The following is a 17,303-nucleotide window of genomic DNA, read 5'->3' as shown; positions in this document are numbered from 1 at the left end:
GGGGGGTTAGGCATTCTTTACCTGTACTTACTGCCAAGCAGATGTGTATCCTATTAAAGACACATATTTGCTAATCTCTGTCTCTGCTTCATCATTTTTATTATTGAAGTCATTTTTATTGAGAATAACAAAGGACGAACAAAGGAAAAGAAGTGGATGGCAGTAAACATATCGTATATCCCAATAACGCAAAAACATGACGACGATAATACACCATTATGCAGGGATGATGATGAGCAGAATAAAACAAAAATGACAAAATGACAAAGCAATAAAAGAAATAACAACGACAGTGTTAAGATAATGTGAATGATGACATTAATGATTGAAAAGTGCTCTAATGCTACGTGGGACTACATCAGGGAGCCAGGTCATATAGCTCTGAGTGTCAGAACTGCCAATATGCACAGTGTTAGAAAGCAAGGTGACATTCTAGTTACAAGGAGTAAATGTAAATGTAAATGTACATGTATTTATATAGCGCAAATCACCGACCCGGTATCTAAGCCCTTGCTTAGGGAACCCGTCCTGGTATTCCCCTGGAGGTAACCCCGGCAGGGTATCCACAAGGTGAAAGCCAGGCATCCTAGGAAGCAGGACTTGCGAGTACATGGAGGGTCGTAACTTGTGTACGAGGAATCGAGGGAGCTCCAAAGTTTCCTGTGTGATTTGGGCCATGGGGAATTATGGAGAGACTCGTTATCTGCACCTCTCAAAGAGAACAACCGTTCCTGCCATGTTTTAAAGGCAACTTCACTAGCATTTTTCCATTTGTTTAGAATGACTTTACAGGCCAGAGTAAGCATGAGATCCATAAGATGTCGGTACTAGGCGTTTACAAGATGAGGATCTATAGCACCTAGTATAATGTAGGAGAAATATTTTGGAGGTCCATAGTTAAAGGTTTTGCTTATATAGTTATAGATCTTGTTCCAATATGTTTGTAAAGTAGGGCAGTAAAAGAGCATGTGTGCCAGATCACCCACATTAGATTTACAATTCCAGCAGGTGGGATTATCATTGAGTTTAAGTTAAAAAAAATTCAGGGGTCTAGAATACTCTGTTTATTAACATTATCTTGGTTTGTGAGAGTATAGGCGATATTTTATTTTAAAAAGGGGTCAGATGAATTTTCTCCTAGTCAAATGGGATCCCAGATGAATTTGTCTCATTTTCCCATGCCGTCTCACACTTTCTATGTGATTTTTGTGAGTTAGGAGAAAGGAGTCTATATATTTTGGAGACAGTGTGTCCAGCTTTCATGAGTTGAGCGAGCTTCCCAGCAATGGAGGGGTCGTGTGCTGTAATAGATCGTGAGGAAATGAGCGATTTGAGTTTTAGTCATTTATAAAAATCCAGGGGTTGAAGCCCGTGTTTTGATTGAAGCTTGGAGAAAGGTAAAGGCAAAGTGCCTGTAAATAGATCTTTGATTAGGTTTATCCCGTTTTTAGGTTTCGACCTGGCGATCTGCACAAGCAGTTCGCGCAGGCGAAATCTATTGTTTACCATATTGGCTTCAGGAACGTCCCCCGGCTCCCATTGGCTAGCTCCATAAATGAAGGCTAGCCATTGGGAGCCGGATCTGTCCGTCAAGGCCGGACCAGATTCGGGGGGCGTTCCCACGATTTTTTCCCTCTCCACCCACTTCTGTTCGTCATCGCGGCGGTGGGAGTGTGTTATTTTTTTTTTCGAGTCGGCCTGTTTTCTTCCTTTTACAAGTGTCTGTTGTTGGAGTTGGCTGCAAGATTCGAGTTCCCACGAAGCGATCAGGTAAGGAGCATTTTGTTTATAAATGTGTTTTCACTTTGTAAGTTTACGTATTTTGACGTTTTTGCTCTTAATGTATTTTTTCTGTCTGCTTTTGTTTTCATCCTGTTCCCGCCCCCCCCACCGCCAACGGAGGAAGCCTTCCCGACCTTCCTCCCGCTGTCCGTTCCTGCCCCTCCCACCGCCAACGGAGGAAGCCTTCCCGACCCCCCTCCCGCTGTCCGTTCCCGCCCCCCCGACCGCCAACGGAGGAAGCCTTCCCGACCCCCCTCCCGCTGTCCGTTCCCCCCCCCCCCGACCGCCAACGGAGGAGACACAGCCTCAGGTATAAATAAAAGGATGTGCTGCCACTTTCGCTTTATTTGCACAACATTTCTGTATTTATTTGCACAACATTGGGTCCTTCGCCCTACTGCATGCACCCCAGCTTTTATTGAGAAGGGGGCGGGGCTAGCGTCCTGCATTTCGCAAAAACATGAGCACATTAATTTTAACAGGGTGAAGAGAAAATGACGAACTGACTGGGGTTGCGATCCGTTTACAGCAGAAACGTGCTGAAAGCGGTGAAAATTGCTTCCAATTTCTGTTATTGTTCATGTTCTGCAGACATTTTGGACTGGCCTAGTGTAATAGTTTAAGTTGTTTCATGGATATAAAATGCCAGTGAAATATACCTAACAAAAGAAAATGTAACTAAAAAGTTAACAAATGTATTCTTGTAGTAGAGTCCTGCTACTCCATTTTGTTTAAGGGATTACATGCACCTGATTGCGAAGGGGGAAAAACTGTTCCAATGACCTACTTACGCCTGGGTTGGTGAAACTCGAGAAGTCAGCTGCTTGTGATACGGTACGAACCTGTGTAGGGCACGCTGACGCTTGGGGTGACCCTGTGGCCGATGGTGCGCGTTGCTAGAAGTAGCGACCACATAGAGGCGTCTCCACACTTCCTGCCAAGCAATAAAGGGTCAGGCATTACCGGCTCAAGTTTCCCAGTCCGTATTGTTTTCCTTTATGGCTTACGCTTTGAATCTTGTTTTCCCTATAGTCTTATGACATGGGGCACTACAAGTTCCAGAATGCAAAGCAAAATTAAGGACGAGGCGAGTGACTCGGTAACTCACCTTCGCCGTGGAAATGAATCTCCACCTGGGGAAAAAAATCGTAAAAAGTAGGGGAACTCTATTAACGTTCACCTTGGCCTTTGGCTCTTCACGCAATCAGCAATACCTGTATGACCTCAGGAGAGTGGACATAATTCGAGGCCCTTCGAAGTGCTCAACGGACCTTACTGAGGTGAAAGCTTCGGTTCACAGCGGTTTTATAGGATGACCACATCATAAACTATAAGATCATATGGAGCATGTCAACTTGGCATCACGAGCAAACATCGCGTGGTCTCATCAATTCAATTCTGGAGCAGACAAGCACGGAACACTTCCAATAAGTTCTTAATTTGAGCCGGTGCTTGCAGAGTCCAGCCTTATGTTATCTCATCAGACTTTGGCCCAGAGCAAGCGAGAGAAAGCCCGCGAAGGGGAAATAACGAGTCGGAGAAACATTTAAAAACGGTGACTCGGGCACCCCGGTGTTCGGCAACGCCTGCGCCGAGCTCCTTTCGCTTTATTTGCACAACATTGCTGTATTTATTTGCACAACATTGGGTCCTTAGCCCTACTGTATGCACCCCAGCTTTTATTGAGAAGGGGTCGGGCCGGCATCCTGCATTTCGCAAAAACATGAGCACATTAATTTTAACAGGGTGAAGAGAAAATGACGAACTGACTGGGGTTGCGATCCGTTTACAGCAGAAACGTGCTGAAAGCGGTGAAAATTGCTTTCAATTTCTGTTATTGTTCATGTTCTGCAGACATTTTGGACTGGCCTAGTGTAATAGTTTAAGTTGTTTCATGGATATAAGATGCCAGTGAAATATACCTAACAAAAGAAAATGTAACTAAAAAGTTAACAAATGTATTCTTGTAGTAGAGTTCTGCTACTCCATTTTGTTTAAGAGATTGCACGCACCTGATTGCGAAGGGGGAAAAAACTGTTCCAATGACCTACTTACGCCTGGGTTGGTGAAACTCGAGAAGTCAGCTGCTTGTGATAAGGTACGAACCTGTGTAGGGCACGCTGACGCTTGGGGTGACCCTGTGGCCGATGGTGCGCGTTGCTAGAAGTAGCGACCACATATAGGCATCTCTACACTTCCTGCCAAGCAATAAAGGGTCAGGCATTACCGGCTCAAGTTTCCCGGGTCCACCCTGCGGGGGTCATCCAGTCCGTATTGTTTTCCTTTACGGCTTACGCTCTGAATCTTGTTTTCCCTATAGTCTTATGACATGGGGGCACTACAAGTTCCAGAATGCAAAGCAAAATTAAGGACGAGGCGAGTGACTCGGTAACTCACCTTCACCGTGGAAATGAATCTCCACCTGGGAAAAAAATCGTAATACGTAGGGAAACTCTATTAACGTTCAGCCTCAGCTGAGAATCTGAATTTATAGGTAATAATTACGTATGCTTCTTCTCAACCTTATATGGCCATGTTTTGGGATTTTATCCTATGGTTAAATATTTTTGTGCTTAAATATGTGGTAAAAGTACACCATGAGCATGCATGATTTGCCTTTTCAGAAGTCTATGCTACACATTTAAACAGAAAAAAGGAAAACATTTACTACTGTCTTCCATGCACTATGGGTCAGCTGTACGTATACATTTACTGATCACAAACCTCGGCGATTTGGTAAATTCAGTGGGCGTTTACTTTTTTTTTTTTTTTGCAGCCGCATATTTTACTCCCGTTCCCGCCCACCCTCCCGCTGTCCGTGAGCCCGCCCCCCCTCCCAGCTGTCTGTGTGCCCGCCCCCCCTCCCGCTGTCCGTGAACCCGTCCCCCCTCCCGCGGTTCGTGAGCCCGTCCCCCCTCCCGCTGTCCGTGTGCCTGTCCCCCCTCCCGCTGTTCGTGAGCCCGTGTGTAAATGCATCGTAAATGCTTGTTTATTTACTGTTTTGCGTGTCTTTCACAAAGGCCTGCTTCTCTGTAGTCATGTGTCTCTCCTTTTTAGGTTTCGACCTGGCGATCTGCGCAAGCAGTTTGCGCAGGCGAAATCTATTGTTTACCATATTGGCTTCAGGAACGTCCCCCGGCTCCCATTGGCTAGCTCCACGAATGGAGGCTAGCCATTGGGAGCCGGATCTGTCCGTCAAGGCCGGACCAGATTCGGGGGCGTTCCCGCTTTTTTTTACCTCTCCACCCACTTCTGATCGTCATCGCGGCGGTGGGTGTGTGTTATTTTTTTTTTCTCGAGTCGGCCTGTTTTCTTCCTTTTACAAGTGTCTGTCTTTGGAGTTGGCTGCAAGATTTGAGTTCCCACTAAGAGATCAGGTAAGGAGCATTTTGTTTATAAATGTGTGTTCACTTTGTATGTTTCCCGTCTTATTTTGCCTGCCCGCCTCCCCCTCCCGCTGTCCGTGCCTTTTCCAGCTTGTATTGTGTATCCCGTCTTATGTGTCCTGCCCGACCCCCTCCCGCTGTCCGTATGCACGCCTCCCGCTGTCCGTGCCTTTTCCAGCTCGTATTGTGTATCCCGTCTTATGTTGCCTGCCAGCCCCCCTCCCGCTGTCCGTATGCACGCCCTCAGCCCCTCCCGCAGTCCGTGTGCCTGCCCGACCCCCCCGCGCTGTCCGTGTGCCTGCCCGACCCCCCACCCCGCTGTCCGTGTGCCTGCCCGACTATCACCCCCCGCTGTCCGTGTGCCTTGCTGGTTTTATAACTTGTGACCTGGAGATCCGTGGCTGACGAAGAGATCATTCAAAGGTGGGAAGTCATTTCCTGTTGCCGCCCATCGGAGTGAGCAGGCCACTAGGGAGGAGGACCTCAGTCTTTTGTTAGTTCTCATTCTGATATAACTTTTCCTCAGCTGTTTGAAATCCCATGTTCACTGCTGCGACTGTTGGCCAATCGTCAGAGGGAGCTTATTGCATAGTGCCTCCTCAGGTTTATGCTCGTGGTCTTTCGGAATCTTCCTGATGACTATAATACATGTGTACCTTATAAGCTCCCCGGCAATCTTATCCTGAGCACCCCTCATCTGATTTCTGAATGACTATCTCTACAGGAAAAGGCTTACAGTCCTGCTTGGGGGTGCAGAGATTATAGAGGTCCTTGCCCTTCAGTTACATATCGGGAGTGACGTTGGCAGTGACTGTTCTTACATATTGGCAATGACTGAACTGCAGATCCAACCCACCCCCCCTACCTTTAGCGCCTTCAGACCCAAATGGGTGAGTAGTTGCACTTTACAAGAACCCTGATTGATTGACTCTGTTATTCTGACTGAGAATGTCTGAATAATTGTAGCTACATGAGCGCCTTCATTAATTGATGTTCGCAAACAACTGGAGTTACGTCATTGGACTGGATATTTTGAACTTCTTTTTGAATTAGGAAGAATCTCTTAGCTGGTTTACGTGCAGGTGAATTGTCTCCATACAATCCTGGATTTTTTGCGCCTTAGAAGGAATGCGCAGCATCTCTGTCACACAACTCATTTAAGAGTATAGGGTCTGGACCAGCCTTATGTCCTCAAGCAGTTTCCCATTTTCTGTTCTCTCTGCCTCACCCAAAGCGTTTATCTACTTGGAAGGTGGTCTGGTTTGGTTGATCAGTGTTGCCAGACCAGTTGTTCATTTGCAGGCAGGTCCTAGATTTCCAAAGAAAGTCGAGTATGCTTCATAAGGCTTGAGGAAATATCTCTGGCTAGCTGACAGTTTTATGTATACAATATATTATTGATCAGATGCCAGTATATTTGCTCCAAATTTCTCCAGGCCCTTCTTGCATCGCTCTCTTTTCTACTTTGTAAAAGAAAGCATGGATAATAAATTCACTTTTTTTAAAAAAATGAAAGGAAAAAAACAAGCGGTGTCTTTGGACAAGACTCGGTGCAGTGCTTAATCTTTGTTTACCACTTTTTCTGTCTGCTTTCTCTCCATGGAGACCACTTTTCAGAGTATTAGTGCTGTAGTTGTTATCTCTTTCAACAAGAACAACTATTTTTCGAGTGGCTCCTGGGAAGAGTCGAGTTAATATTGCAGGCCTTTAGTCCTGAGGGGTCCATATTTCCCGGGACAGTCTTCTATCACAGCTTGGCCTCACTACGCCGGCTGATGTGCTTGGAACGTTGAAATTGCATTTGCGAGAGATTAAGCTATTGCCATTGTAAATGACAATGCCATTTATTTATCTGTTTTCAAAACCAACACATAAATAAAAAGTTTGTCATTCACAATGCCAATAGCTCAAACTTGTCCAAGGGCGAAATCGTTGCATTGTAAATGCTTGTTAGATCAGTGGTTCCAATAAACAGACCTGCCATCTATTTTTAAATTCGGGTTATACCATAGGGAGGCTAAGTTAGATTTGTTAAGTTTGGTTTTGGCTTTGGTTACCCGTTCTAAACTCAGTAAGGCTCTTTTGGTGTTGAGTAGAATGTATCTGGAGTGAGGGAGAGCAGAGATGAATCTCTGACAGAATATCGAGAGACAGGATATCGACAGACAAAATATCGACGCTGGAATATCGAAGGCAAGTATATTGACACCCTATCTACAACATGGTAAGTACAAAAATATCGAAACTAAAATATCGATGTTAAAAATATTGTAATTAAAAATATCATTTTTGTATGTAATAAACAAAAGAAATATAAGGTAAATAATACTTTTATATAATTTAAACTTATGTAAAAATATTTTAGAATGTTCAAAAGGAATAAATATTACATATTTAATGTTAAACATTTAATTAAAATTAAACATACATTATGTAATATATATTTAATTAATTATAATATTTATTATGTATTTTATTAATTTAAAAATATTAACAAATACTATAAATTACAAATACATCAACACTCATAAAATAATAACATAAATAATAATAAAATAATTATATTTAATACATAAAAACAATTAAATATACTTTCAATATTAAAACACAACATTATGTAACATAATAAAAAATTTAAAAAAAATAAATACATATAAATTATATTGGATAGCGTAAGGGTAAAAATTACTATTCAAACTCCAGAGGGTGCAACAGTAGGGAAAGTGTTGGATAGTGGCTAGGTAAAAATTACTATTCCCACTCCAATGAGTGCAACATTAGGGAACGCGTTGGATAGCGTAAGGGTAAAAATTACTATTCCAGCTCCATAGGGTGCAACAGTAGGGAAAGCGTTGGATAGTGTAGGGGGTAAAATTACTATTCCCACTCCAGAGAGTGCAACAGTAGAGAAAGCGTTGGATAGAGGGTGGGTAAAAATTACTATTCCCTCTCCAGTGAGTACAACAGTAGGGAAAGCGTTGGATAGTGTACAGGTAAAAATTACTATTCCCACTCCAGTGGGTGCAACAGTAGGGAAAGTGTTGGATAGCGAGTAGGTAAAAATTACTATTCCCACTCCAATGAGTGCAACAGTAGGGAAAGCGTTGGATAGCGTAAGAGTTTAAATTACTATTCCAACTCCAGTGAGTGCAACAGTAGGGAAAGCGTTGGATAGTGTAAGGGTAAAAATTACTATTCCAACTCCAAAAGGTGCAACAGTAGGGAAAGCGTTGGATAGTGCAGGGAGTAAAATTAGTATTCCCACTCCAGAGAGTGCAACAGTAGGGAAAGCGTTGAATAGCGGGTGGGTAAAAATTACTATTCCCACTCCAGTGAGTGCAATAGTAGGGAAAGCGTTGGATAGCAGCTGGGAGTAAAATTACTATTCCCTCTCCAGAGAATGCAACAGTAGGGAAAGCGTTGGATAGCGGGTGGGTAAAAATTACTATTCCCACTCCAGTGAGTACAACAGTAGGGAAAGCGTTGGATAGTGTACAGGTAAAAATTACTATTCCCACTCCAGTGGGTGCAACAGTAGGGAAAGTGTTGGATAGCGGGTAGGTAAAAATGACTATTCCCACTCCAGTGAGTGCAACAGTAGGGAAAGCATTGGATAGCGTAAGAGTTTAAATTACTATTCCAACTCCAGTGAGTGCAACAGTAGGGCAAGCGTTGGATAGCGTAAGGGTAAAAATTACTATTCCAACTCCAAAAGGTGCAACAGTAGGGAAAGCATGGGATAGTGCAGGGAGTAAAATTACTATTCCCACTCCAGAGAGTGCAACAGTAGGGAAAGCGTTGGATAGCGGGTGGGTAAAAATTACTATTCCCACTCCAGTGAGTGCAACAGTAGGGAAAGCGTTGGATAGCAGCTGGGAGTAAAATTACTATTCCCTCTCCAGAGAATGCAACAGTAGGGAAAGCGTTGGATAGCGGGTGGGTAAAAATTACTATTCCCACTCCTGTGGGTGCAACAGTAGGAAAAGTGTTGGATAGCGGGTAGGTAAAATTGACTATTCCCACTCCAATGAGTGCAACTTTAGGGAAAGCATTGGATAGCGTAAGGGTAAAAATTATTATTCCAACTCCAAAGGGTGCAACAGTAGGGAAAGCATTGGATAGAGTAGGGAAAATAATTACTATTCACACTCCAGAGAGTGCAACAGTAGGGAAAACATTGGATAGCAGGTGGGTAAAAATAACTATTCCCACTCCAGAGAGTGCAACAGTGGGGAAAGCGTTGGATAGAAGCTGGGTAAAAATGACTATTCCCACTCCAGTGAGTGAAACAGTAGGGAAAGCGTTGGATAGTGTAAGAGTATAAATTACTATTCCAACTCCAGTGAGTGCAACAGTAGGGAAAGCGTTGGATAGCGTAAGGGTAAAAATTACTATTCCAACTCTAAAGGGCGCAACAGTAGGGAAAGTGTTGGATAGTGTAGGGGGTAAAATTACTATTCCCACTCCAGAGAGTGCAACAGAAGGGAAAGCGTTGGATAGCAGGTGGGTAAAAATTACTATTCCCACTCCAGTGAGTGCAACAGTAGGGAAAGTGTTGGATAGCGGGTAGGTAAAAATTACTATTCCCACTCCAATGAGTGCAACAGTAGGGAATGCGTTGGATAGTGTAGGGGGTAAAATTACTATTCCCACTCTAGAGAGTGCAACAGTAGGGAAAGCTTTGGATAGCGTAGGGGGAAAAATTACTATTCCAACTCCAAAGGGTGCAACAGTAGGGAAAGCTTTGGATAGCATAGGGGGAAAAATTACTATTCCAACTCCAAAGGGTGCAACAGTAGGGAAAGCGTTTAATAACATAGATTTTTATTTTAACATACTTCTAAATAATGTTTATTTTTGAAATAATGTATAATTAATTTTTAAAATACATCAACATCAATAAAAAACAAGTAATAATTAATAAAACCAATTACATTTGAATAATTAATTGACAATACATTAACAACAAACACCAATAAATAATAATTATTAAATATTACTCACCAAATAATAAATATTAAAGAATACATTATTTATCATAAGAAAAAAATATTATTTACATATAAATCAATATTCAAAATTAAAATACATTATACAAATTAATACTTTAAAAAAGTTAAACAAATAATTACTTAATTTTTCTAGTTTTTTTTTAGAAATTACAAATATTAATTGACAAAAAAAATTATCTATTAAAATAATTAATTACCAATTAATAATTATTTAATACATTAAATATCCATAGCAAAAAATGTATAAATAATTAAACATTTACATTGAAATTACTTCCCACCCAATACCCCTATAAACCCACAACACACTCCGGTACTAAAACATAACATTTCATTCAAATTTACATTATTTACCAATTAAATAATTAATTTATCAATTACAATAATTAATTGCCAATTAATAATTAATTACAAAATAAATTATACATACATAATTATTTTATTAATTACAATTAAATTACTTCCCACCCTATTCCCCTATAAACCCACAACCTGCTCCGGTACTAAAACATAACATTTAATTAAAATTAACATTAATTACCAATTAAATAATTAATTTATCAATTAAAAGAATTAATTGCCAATTAATAATTAATTACAAAATAAATTATACATAAATAAATATTTTATTAATTACAATTAATTTATTTCCCACCCTATTCCCCTATAAACCCACAACCCGCTCCGGTACTAAAACATATAATTTACTTATAAATAAATTTATTAATATATAGAAGTAATACTCATATAATATAAATAATTTTAAATACTTAACTAAAACATATAACACATACATAATAAAAAACATAAAAATAATACAAATATCGATATTAGTGTCATTGAAATTAATTACATCGATATATATGCTATCGATATTACTAACTTCGATATTACTTACATCGATATAAAGAATTTCAATATTACTTATCTTAGGGTTGATATTCTGTCCAACGATATTCTTGACACCGATATTCTGCACCTTTGAAATTTCAAACATGATATTTCGGTAGGTCGAAATTTTAAACTCGATATTTTGACTGTGTACCAGCAGAGACATCTGCCGTTAGGAGGGTGGGGAGAGGCATATTATTGCAGATCACACTTTCTATATCTACCCAAACAGGGGTATAAACCGCTTGTGGGAGGAGCCAGTTAGACCCTTGTTAACATAAGTAAGCAGTCTGGTAGTTTCTAAAATTTTGGAGCAAATACCACCTTTCTCTTTGGGTAGCTGAAGTTTATTTAGTTAGATTCTAGGTTTCTTACCCTGCCACAAGAATGTGTTAAAAAGTTTATAAACCCTTTTCAGGAAGTCGTTCGTTAGCAACATTGGCAGCATTCACACACGGTAATTAACCAATGGCGTAATTATCATTTTCAGAGTTTCCGCACTGCCCCACCATGACAGAAAGTTTAGGGACCATCCGTCTAACAAGTTGGATATTTTTTTGTGGAGGGAGTTTTCATTCGTTTTTAGGGTGCTGATTAGGTCCTTCTCAAATCCAGCCCTAAATACTTGAAGTATTTTGATTGCCAGAATAAGCCTGAGTCCCCCATGATGACTTTGTTACCAATGTTGTTTAAAAGTTTCACTTCCGTTTTATCTTTGTTTAATTTGTAACCAGACACATCGAAGAAGTCCGCTATAGACGACATTAGGGGTGGTATAGCAGCCTTAGCGTTTTCAGATATCACCAGGACATCGTCAGCATAGGCCGTGATTTTAACTGTGCACTCACCGAAACCTATCCCCTTGATATTGTCATTATGTCTGAGGTGATAGAGGAAGGGCTCAATAGCAAGCAGGAAAAGGGACGAGGAAAGGGGACAGCCTTGTCTCGTGCCTTGCTTTAGGTGAAATGAGGAAGAGAGGTAGCCACCCGCTCTAACTCTGGCAGTGGGGCTGGAATAGAGTGCCATCACTATACGGATGAAAGCCTCACCTAATTTGAATTTATGTAGTGCTGCTTCCAAATAAGACCAGTCTACCTTATCAAAGGCCTTTTCGGCATCTAGAGTGATTGCAACTGTTGGGGAGTCGATAGATTTTGCTTTCTCCAGTATATGGCCTAGGATGCGCGTGTTATCACTGGAGAGCCTGTTCTTTGAAAATCGTACTTGAGAAGGGTGAATGAGCTTGGACAAGAATTTCTGAATACGTTTCACAAGGATCATAGCGTAGATTTTACAATCTAAGTTAATTAGCGATATTGGCCTGTAATTTTTTGGAGAAGACAGGTCTTTCCCCTCTTTGGGAATCACAGTTATTATAGCTTCAGCCGGGGTGTCTCGTACTTGACCGGTATTGTCAAAATCATGATATAGGTCAAGTAGAGGTTTAATGAGAAGTTTGGAGAAGCATTTGTAAAACTTTGCATTAAACCCGTCCGGGCCGGGGGCATTCCATAATTTAAGTGTTTTAATTGCGCATTCAATTTCCGGAGCAGTGATCGGTCTGTTAAGTTCCGGCTGCTCTAGAACCGAAAGCGAGGGTAGTGAACAATTATTTAGATAGTGTTCTATTTTAGAATTGTCAATATCTTTGTTTTTGCTGTATAAGCTATTATATAAGTCCTTAAAAACATCCGAGATCTTAACGGGATTAGAATGAGATGTCCCAGACTGATTTGTCACGCTCTTAATCGTTGATCGCTGTAACTTAAATTTTAGGTAGGAAGCAAGGCTTTTACCTGCCTTATTAGATTTGCATAGTCTGAAACTCTTCTGTGCTTTCAACTATATCTCTGCTCTCTCGCTGACTATCTTATTGTGTTAATATTTTTTATTCTCTAATTCATTTAGGACAAGGGGGTCTCTGTTTAATATGTGCCTTTTTTCTAGTGCGGTTATTTCTTGTTCCAGGCGAGCGAAACTACTGTTAGAGTCTCTGTTCATAGCCGTTCTTATTTTTATGATTTCACCTCTGATGGTGCTTTTAAGTTCTATCCACCGTGTGAGATCAGATGTCTCTCCTTTTTTATTAGATGCAAGGTAACTTTGTATTGCCCTTTCTATGGTTTGTGTATAATCGTCTTTCTCTAAAACTGCGTTATTCAACCTCCAAAGATTCTCTTTTTTGATCGTATGCAGCAAGGCTAGTGATAAAGTGATACAGGAATGATCTGAGATTACCCTTGGCTCAATTGAGGTTTCCTCAATATTGTTGGAGGCATTACCAGGCAGGAGTATATAATCTATACGCGAGTAGGTGTTGTGAGATGTCGAAAAGAAGGTATAGTCCTTCTCTGTGGGGTTTTGTAGTCTCCATGAGTCTACCAAAAATAAAACATGAACAGAGATTTAGGAGGTGTTTGTGAGAGTTGTTGGGTAGGAAAGGGCAGCGGGAGTCCCTATCTAGTGCTGGATCCATGGGCAAACTAAAATCGCCGGCCAATTTGTGTATCACATCATCCGGGATCGTACAGATATGAGCAGACAGCTCCTTCCAAAAAGCCGGGTCGTCTTTGTTAGGGGCATAAAGGTTAGTGACATAGAACTCCATGTTGTCTTTGGATAGCTTAATGGAAAACCATCTTCCCTTAGTGTCAGAGGTACTGCTTAGTATGTCAATATTAGACTTCTTGGCTATTCATTTTTTTTCCTAATGCTTCACATCCCACTACTTCGCTGTAAGTCCTATTCTTGAGTGAATTAAATTGTAAGGAGTCGATTTTTGTCTCTTGGAGTAAGATAATGTCACCCTTTTGTTTATAGAGATAATCCAGTATCTTCCTTCTTTTTATCGGATGGTTAATGCCTTTTACATTTAGTGAGACAACCTTTAGATTATCACTTTTGTGTGTCATATTGTCAGGAGAAGTTAGTGGTGGTAAGAGATCGCTGTGTACAAGCAGCATATGGTTCAGTTATAGTATTGAGACGTAACTGAGATGTAGTATAGTGCAAAGCGATTGCTAGTCCTAAGAAAGCTTTCTTGGCTACCCTGAGCAAGACATGTGTGTTATTGAGACTTCCTGGGCCAAAACACAGAACGAGCGATACTGATTGAGATCTGTTTTTAAAGCACATTGAGCAAAAACACAAGAATAAATTCGGGCAGTAAAACATAAGAGCAAAAAGAAAACAAGAAAATGCATTGAAGGCCCCAACCCCACCCACCCCAATCCTAAACCCTCCCACCCCACCCAAAAAGTAATCAGTAGACATGGTGACAAGGGGAAAATAGCTCCCCTCCCATGACAGCAGTTAAATCATGTATAACACATAGAGTTGTGAGGTTTTCAAGAACGAGTTTGTTCATATAACCACAATCTAACCAAGTACGAAACAAGATAGAATGTGTGTTAGAAATGTTCATAGGAACTGTAACATATATTCAAATGCAGGGTTGTTTGTATTAAGCCTAATTTTGATCCCTTTAGAAGAATTTTGAACTGCGAGAAATCAGGTACAAAACGTATCTAAGTGTTAGTAATAAATACAAGCTAATCAATAGAAAGCTGAAGATATACCATGACTCAGGTACATAAGCTATTGACTACATAAAGGAGTCTTCCTTAAAAGTGGGCTAAGCAAACACACCTGTGGGCGCAAATTATATTATGAATCTAGCGAGTTGCGCTCCGGGCTTGCATCAACTGGATTGTAATATGAACTACTAGAACATTAGAACATTATACAACAGTGATATGATTTACGTCAAGCCATTAAAGTAGCTTCAGAGCAATATTAGAACAGCATTAGACCAGTTGAGCAGAGGATGTTGACCTAGCTTGACAAAGAGAGGATTTCAGGTGCCTGAACTAGACGCTCCTGTCGTTGCAGTGTCCATAGAGGAATTCAGTACTACGGAACGCAAGAGGGAATAGTCCACCACAGGCAAATTATCCTTTGACCAACTTAGGAAAACAAGCAAATACCAAAGACGACGCCGATTACTGGCGCTGGCTAACTGGTATACTGAATAAACAGAAAGACAACTGACCATCCCAAAAACCATCAAAAGATAGGAGTCAAGAAAACTTCCATTTACTATCTTGGAACATAGCCGGCGCCAGGAAATGCCTGGAAGACGGTCTGCCCCTCCACAATTGGGCATCATGCGACATCATCGCCCTTCAAGAAACATGGGCACTAGAGGGACTATCACTTGTTGGGTACACGCATTTTAACATTCCAGCAGGAAAAAACTGCAAATATGGTCGACCAAAAGGGGGGCTATCAGTCTACATCTCGACGGACATCAATATCAGATCTGAGCAAATAGACCTGCATGGGCCAAACATGCAATTAATAACACTGTCTCTTCCTGGCAGAGCGACCCCGGTATTACTAGTGAACTCCTATGTACCTCCGAACGTGAAAGAGAAACAAGCCCAGCTGAATCAGCTAGTATCTACAATTAGTGATATTCGAAACAACAACCCCACCTGGGAAGTCATCTTAACAGGTGACTTCAACTCAAATCTAATCCACACACCAGAGGAGGATGAGAAGCTAGCTGTAGACAACAAATTCTGGAACATGACACCACAAAACCACCTTAAAACAGAGCGTCACGATCCAGTTGGTCAACAACTGGTAACAGCCTTGGAATATCTTGGACTACGGTTCCTTAACGGGAGAACTCCAGGTGACAACCCACCACAGCACACTTATCTAGGAATCTCGACCACTTCAAGACTCGACTTCACAGCAGTCCCACTCTCACTATTGCCCCTTGTTCAGCAATTTTCAATTGAATTTACATCAAAAAGTGACCACTCATACCTGCATACCTATTTCAACCCAAAACTTAACAAATATCGTAACACCAAGACAATTGCAGATAGTTCCTTCTCCACCAACCTGAAACGATTAAATTGGACAACTGCCAAAATTGAAGATCTTCAGGTAAAAGTACAGAGATTAAACGGGGAGTGAGAAAACTATAGGTAACCAGATACAAAAATGGGAGAACTTCACGGAAGAGTTAACAACAATTATGTCCACTTCTCAAAAAAAAATCACGGCCTTCAACTTACAATATCCCACTTCCAAAAAACCTGGTAAAGCTCAAAATAGAAATAAGGAGAAACGCAAGAGCATTAAAAAAGAAAACTACGTCATCAAAAGACTGGGCCCAAAGACAGAATCTTAAGAAAGAGTATAAAAAGAAAATGTGGGAATATAAACAAATCCCTGAAGGATGATTTCTGGGCAAAATTACTCTGCACAGCAAAGAACACCAACTCAAGTGCATTCTGGAGCATCATCAATGGCTTAAACCATCCTTCAAACCCAATAACATCAAATGTCCAAGAAGCGGACTGGGCTGCACTGTTAACACAGAGATTCTCGGATGTAATACAAGATCTGCCCAACACACGAGCAAAACAACAAAACAATAATAAAAAGGTCACACAAAGAACAGCGAGCTCCATAGCTAGTGGCGAACATAAAACCCCCTGTACAAATGCAGCATTCCCGAAGGAAGAATGCAGTGCAACTCAATCATCAGATGGGGATCAATGGACATCAATGCCCTATCGAGAAGATGCACAACCTTTGGAGAACAACGAGACAGCAGACACATCCAGACACCCAGGCTTCTGCAAGGACGACATAAGAAGAATAATAAGGAAGAGCCGCGGCAGTGGAGCTCCAGGCCTGAACGGCATTCCCCCAATAGTTTTCACAGCTGACCCCGACTTTTGGATTGGAAATTAAAAAAACTATTTGATGAGGTAGAAATTGAAAATCAAACTCCATCAAGCTGGCAAGGCTCAATAATCTCACCTATCTTCAAAGGAGGAGACCGAACATCTCCAGCAAATTATAGACTGATCGCTCTCCTGGATGTGGACGCGAAGTACTATGCATTCTTACTCTTTGAAGATCTGATAAGCTGGTCTGATGCCACAAAGAGAATCCCACCGAATCAAACAGGCTTCTGGAAGAGGAGCGGGACAATGACAAACGTCCTGTCACTCTCAGTGCTAGCCGATAAATACCTACGAAGGAAACATCACCTCCATCTCTGTTTCCTTGACCTAAAGGCGGCCGTCAATAGCGTAGGTCGCAAATATCCTATGGAGGAAACTGTGCAGCTGGAATATTCCGGAAAAAAACGCTCAGAGGAATTTTACTCCTTTATTCCAACACATGGATGGAAGTAAAACTG

This window comes from Lissotriton vulgaris, chromosome 1_1 (assembly GCF_964263255.1).
Source record: "Lissotriton vulgaris chromosome 1_1, aLisVul1.2, whole genome shotgun sequence".
In the NCBI taxonomy this organism is placed as follows: Eukaryota; Metazoa; Chordata; class Amphibia; order Caudata; family Salamandridae; genus Lissotriton; species Lissotriton vulgaris.
The sequence above is the reverse complement of the archived record's forward strand: the minus strand, read 5'-3'. Positions refer to the sequence as shown.